At 39.9% G+C, this 6,464-nt stretch overlaps 1 protein-coding gene across 1 annotated transcript in view; it reads right to left on the minus strand.

Moving 5' to 3' along the window:
* LOC141117717 (serine protease inhibitor A3K-like) overlaps window positions 1–3,506 on the minus strand; it is a 33,838-nt gene extending 30,332 nt beyond the window's left edge. The window contains exon 1 of the mRNA XM_073610723.1: window positions 3,388–3,506. The gene's annotated coding sequence lies outside the window, so the exon portion shown is untranslated. The remainder of the gene's footprint in view (window positions 1–3,387) is intronic.
* Window positions 3,507–6,464: the final 2,958 nt, after the last annotated feature.

Here is a 6,464-nt window from a genome sequence, read left to right on the forward strand (position 1 = left end):
TGGGGGGAGCCCCTCATAATGAACACAGCACAGGGATGGTAGGAGCCCCTCATAATGAGCACAGGGATGGTGGGGGCCCCTCATAATGAGCACAGCACAGGGATGGTGGGAGCCCCTCATAATGAGCACAGCACAGGGATGGTAGGAGCCCCTCATAATGAGCACAGGGATGGTGGGAGCCCCTCATAATGAGCACAGCACAGGGATGGTGAAAGCCCCTCATAATGAGCACAGCACAGGGATGGTGGGAGCCCCTCATAATGAGCACAGCACAGCACTCATAATGATAAATTCATCATAACGAACATTCGTAATTGTTACGAACAGTTAACGAACCTAACGAAAATTCGTATTTCGTACGAAATTTCGGACATGAATTACGAAATACGAATCAATTCTAATACGAAACGGAATGGAATGAAACGAAACAAATTTATTGACGGCGCACATGTCTAATGGGGGGGTTGTATATCTATTGACTTAAAGGAGTGCATGAGTAGTTTTAAGGGGGTAGTCCATGATACATTGTATTCTCACACTGATACATTGTATTCTCACATTGATACACTATATTCTCACACTGATACACTATATTCTCACACTGATACACTATATTCTCACACTGATACACTATATTCTCACACTGATACACTATATTCTCACACTGATACATTATATTCTCACATTGATACACTATATTCTCACATTGATACACTATATTCTCACATTCATACATTATATTCTCACATTGATACATTGTTTTCTCTCACTGATACATTGTATATTTATAACGTACTACCCAGTGCAGAGTTCTCATTGTTTTTTTTTTTTTTGTAAATTCATAAAATATTGACTACCTTTACCATGAGATAAATAACTAATGCGTGTTTTTAGTAAATTAACTTTTTTGCAGTATTTACCTCCAATTTTATATTTACTTTGATTTACTTTGAAAATTTAAATTAACTCTTTTAATATTGCATGACATATTAAAAAAAAAACACTATTTTAACACAATATTAACCAAAGATAAAACAAAAATGGAGCTGTGATAATGTGGAATAGACTCCCTCCAGAGGTGGTTCTGTCCAGCTCAGAAGATTGTTTTAAGAAAGTCCTGGATTCTTTCCTAAATGTACAGAATATAACTGGATACTGACATTTATAGGTAAAGTTGATCCAGGGAAAATCCGATTGCCTCTCTGGGATCAGGAAGGATTTTTTCCCCTGCTGTAGCAATTTGGATCGTGCTCTGCTGGGTTTTTTGCCTTCCTCTGGATCAAATGTGGGTTTAGAATCATGTATATGGGATTGTATGTTTTTTTTGTTTTTTTTTTGCAGTTGAACTGGATGGACTTGTGTCTTTTTTTTTCAACCTGACTAACCATGTAACTACAGTATCTCACATTTTTGTAAATATTTTTGTAAATATCTTTTCATGTGACAACAGAGAAGAAATGACACTTTGCTACAAGTGAAAATGTCCAAATTGGGCCCAATTAGCCATTTTCCCTCCGCAGTGTCATGTGACTCGTTACAAGGTCTCAGGTGTGAATAGGGAGCAGGTGTGTTAAATATGGTGTTATTACTCTCACTCTCTCATACTGGTCTCTCTCTCTCTCTCGCTCTAAAATCTCATTTTCAGCAATTAATGTTACATTGACATACTTACAAGTTTTGCCCCCCGTGTCCACCATGGGGGAGCTCCTGTGGCATCTCTACCTTGACTGCCATCTGCGCTCTGATCTCTCTTGGGTAAGCATTCATTGAGTCTTTTCCCCTCACTACAATCTTTTGATACATCGATATAATGACATACATTTGTTGTAGATGATACTATATATATAACATCTCCTGAAGAAGCAGCTTCTACCGCGAAACATGTAGAAGATTAGCATTATCACTCTGTGTGCCGGCGGGGAGATGGAAAAGATCTCCCTCTTACCTGCTCTGCCATAACGCTTACACACTTTTCTTTTATTGTGCCAGCAGGTAGATTAACTACTTGCTGACCAGCCACCATCGTTATACAGCGGCAGGTTGGCTCCCCTGCGCGAATCGTCATAGCTGTACGGTGGCCGCTTTGAAGGGGTGTAGGGGGCGTGCGCGCACCGCGTGACATCGGAGCTGATGCACATAGCCAGCGGCCGTGCTGTCCGCCGGTGACCCACGATCGCTCCTGAGAGATACAGAACGGGGACCTGTCAAGTTATCTAGTTATCAGGAACAGTGATCTCTCTCTCTCCTCCCTGTCAGTCCCCTCCCCCCACAGTTAGAAACACCTTCCTAGGGAACACAGTTAACCCCTTGATCGCCCCCCTAGTGTTAACCCCTTCCCTGCCAGTGACATTTACACAGTAATCAGTGGCTATTTTTAGCTCTGATCGCTGTATAAATGTCACTGGTCCCAAAAATGTGTCAAAAGTGTTCGATCTGTCCGCCGTAATGTCGCAGTCCCGCTAAAAATCGCAGATCACCGCCACTACTAGTAAAAGAAGTAAAATAAATTAAAATGCCATAAACCTATCCCCTATTTTGTAGACGCTATAACTTTTACACAAACCAATCAATATACGTTTATTGTGAATTTTTTTTACAAAAAATATGTAAAAAATTACATATTGCCCTAAACTGATGAAGAAATTCATTTTTTTTAACATTTTTTTTGGTTATTTATTATAGCAAAAAGTAAAAATTTTTTTTTTTTTTTTTTTATTCAAAACTGCCGGTCTTTTTTTGTTTATAGCGCAAAAAATAAAAAAAATGCAGAGGTGATCAAATACCACCAAAAGAAATCTCTATTTGTGGGGGAAAAAAAGGAAGTCAATTTTGTTTGGGTACAACATCGCACGACCGCACAATTGTCGGTTAAAGCGATTGCAGTGCCTTATTGCAAAAAAAAAAAATGGCCTTAAGGGGGAAAATCTTCCGGTCCTTAAGTGGTTAATGTACCCGGGGCCATATACATGTAGACACACACACACACGCATGTGTGTTTGAGCTTTGGGGTTCTGTGTACACCTATGGAAGATATACAGAACATCGTGAATTATACCCCTTCTGCATTTCTCTGAGGCTCCTAGGTGACCAGTTAGACATGTTTGTATGTTGAGGTCATTGTCTTTTTTAATAATTTTGTATAAATAAAATTGATATATTTTGAATGTTTTTGTTTAATAATTGGGTACCAAAATAGTCCATTACCCTACCTGGGGGTGGGGGTTCTGTAGGGGTCACCCCTAGTCATTCCTCCCAAATATCTATCTATCAAATGAAATAGAACAGAATAACTGGAGATAGGATTGAGCAGACGGCGGGGTACACCGGTGGTTGGCCATCAAATGTATCTATCAAAATAAAATAGAAATAAAATAAAGTATCGCCTACCGTTATAAGTGCTCTCACGTGTCCTCTGCAAATCCCAAATTTCTGAGGGTCTGACACTTATATTGCCCATTTAAAAAAAAAGTTTGCTCATCAGATCCACTGCGAGGTCATAATGACTCGACCCAGCAAACATGACCGAAACTCTGGACAGTGACAAACATTGCGAAAAAAAAATAAGATATTTGTCTCTTTGTGTTTAACTGTGAAGGTGTTGGTCCGCTGTAAAGAGGACCTGTCATGAGGCAGATACAAGGGTTTTCTCCCTTCCAAATAGGAATTTTATTCATATCAATAGATTTTTATTGAAACGTTTTTTGAAACTTACAAAGTAGAAACCAAAAAAGATAATCAGCACATTCAATTCCACATAATAATTCTATACTGTAGATGTACAGATAATACATAAGTAAAAAGTACATTCTGCTCGGTGCTATTAGCCATATACAGTATCTCACACAAGTGAAGTAAGTACATCCCTCACATTTTTGTAAATATTTTCTTCTATCTTTTCATGTGACAACACTGAAGAAATGTAAAGAAGGGGAGAAAGGGGGGAATAAGGGAAAATGGGACTTTATGTGAAACACAACACTTGGGTAGGTTGAATCATTCAAATGATGTAAAACACATATTTATTGATAGCACAATTGAGCAAAGTGTAATAAATAACATGATTGAATAGACAACATAGATAATAAAAAATCCAGATAAACATGACTAATGCATCGTATGGTGAAATGATAGACATTGTTGCACATGGTACATGATATAGCAGCAGTATACTCAAAATTGTATAAAGACATAATGGCTAAGATTCAAGATGATCAAACCCATGGTATTCACATGATTGCTGTGGCATAGCATCAAATGTAAGGCTCTACGCGTTTTGTGGGTTGTCTCCACTCATCAGGAGCAGCTATACATAAAGGGTACCTGTAATAGGTTATAAATTAAATTAATAATCAATGGTAATTGATTAGAAAATAGGAAGAGAGGGAGCAACAAACTATGGTCCTAGCACTCTTACCTATGGGTATAATTTAACAGGAGTGTAGATACTAATGAATAAGATGAAAAGCGTTGGGGGGTGAAACAAACATGACCCCCCCGGGAGCTGGGATAATGGCAAAGTAGCAGCAAGAGGGCCAAACCAAGTACTTCCAATGGAGGTGGATATTTGGTGAGTGACTAGAGTGGAAGGTGAAGGTCCCTAGGGGCTACTGCAACATTAAAAATAAACATAGGATTAGTGACCGTGAAGGAGATACAAAAACAGAATATGGAATATAGGAGAAGAAAGAAGGATGAAGTCCAGAAGAAAAAAAGAAGAGTGAATGGGGCCAGAAGGAGCACCCAAAAGTGCATAAAGTCCCATTTTGCCTTATTCCCCCCTTTCTCCCCTTCTTTACAAACCATTAGGGATGGAGAATTGTGTACTGGATAGTCACTTCTCACATAAAGTCCCAACTTCTCGTCTTTTTATTATGAATTGATTAGGGATGGAAACACACACTTATCTTTTTATTTACTCCATGTATTTATGTTGACAGGCATCAAGTGCCAGCTTAGGTACATGCTTTACTGGGTTAACCTGTATAGTACAGAATTTTGCAAGGCTATTACATCTTGGGGGTGTTATTCATTTCACTCCTGGGAGCTGCGACGCACACTGGGGTTATTCCCAATCCCCCGATCTTGCTGTTTGTGGGGGTGGGGTCTCGCGCTCGTTGACGTCACGCCCTGCACGCCATCACGTGTGACGTCATCCATGGCGCCGCACCTGGGAATGCTTTTTCCATCGGCGTGCAGCATGGGGGAGTTTAGGCGCCTATTTAAGAGCGCTAGCCGCTCAGACGTAGTTGCCTCTCTCTCCCCAGCACGCCAGCGTGACGTCGGTTTTGGCTCTGTTCTGCTGGGTGGGCCATTCGTTCACCATCCCATCACTGCAGCTTTGTCACTCTGCGTTTCTATATTCATTGTGGCACATTCACCTATCACATCCTCCTGACCACACGCTTTACTCACAGCTTCAGGTAATTCAATCTCCATAGCTTCCTCCATTGGCTGTATGGTGGTTTGCTATGTTGTAACAGTATATTCGGCTCACTCCTGTTCACCCCTCTTCACCACTTTTGGGTGCTCCTTCTGGCGCCATTCACTCTTCGTTTTTTCTTCTGGACTTCATCCTTCTTTCTTCTCCTATATTCCATATTCTGTTTTTGTATCTCCTTCACGGTCACTAATCCTATGTTTATTTTTATTGTTGCAGTAGCCCCTAGGGGCCTTCACCTTCCACTCTAGTCACTCACCAAATATCCACCTCCATTGGAAGTACTTGGCTTGGCCCTCTTGCTGCTACTTTGCCATTACCCCAGCTCCCGGGGGGGGTCATGTTTGTTTCACCCCCCAACGCCTTTCATCTTATTCATTAGTATCTACACTCCTGTTAAATTATACCCATAGGTAAGAGTGCTAGGACCATAGTTTGTTGCTCCCTCTCTTCCTATTTTCTAATCAATTACCATTGATTATTAATTTGATTTATAACCTATTACAGGTACCCTTTATGTATAGCTGCTCCTGATGAGTGGAGACAACCCACGAAATGCGTAGAGCCTTACATTTGATGCTATGCCACAGCAATCATGTGAATACCATGGGTTTGATCATTTTGAATCATCAATTAAGTACTTAGCCATTATGTCTTTATACAATTTTGAGCATACTGTTGATATATCATGTACCATGTGCAACAATGTCTATCATTTCACCATATGATGCATTAGTCATGTTTATCTGGATTTTGTATTATCTATGTTGTCTATTCAATCATGTTATTTATTACACTATGCTCAATTGTGCTATCAATAAATATGTGTTTTACATCATTTGAATGATTCAACCTACCCAAGTGTTGTGTTTGGAGAATTGTGTACTGGATAGTCACTTCTCACATAAAGTCCCAACTTCTCATCTTTTTATTATTAACACTGAAGAAATGACACTTTGCTACAAGTAGTGAGTAGGGATGAGCTGAAGACCCCCTGGTTCGGTTCGCATCCAGAACATGCGAACAG

Source organism: Aquarana catesbeiana, linkage group LG13 (genome assembly GCF_042186555.1).
Source record: "Aquarana catesbeiana isolate 2022-GZ linkage group LG13, ASM4218655v1, whole genome shotgun sequence".
In the NCBI taxonomy this organism is placed as follows: domain Eukaryota; kingdom Metazoa; phylum Chordata; class Amphibia; order Anura; family Ranidae; genus Aquarana; species Aquarana catesbeiana.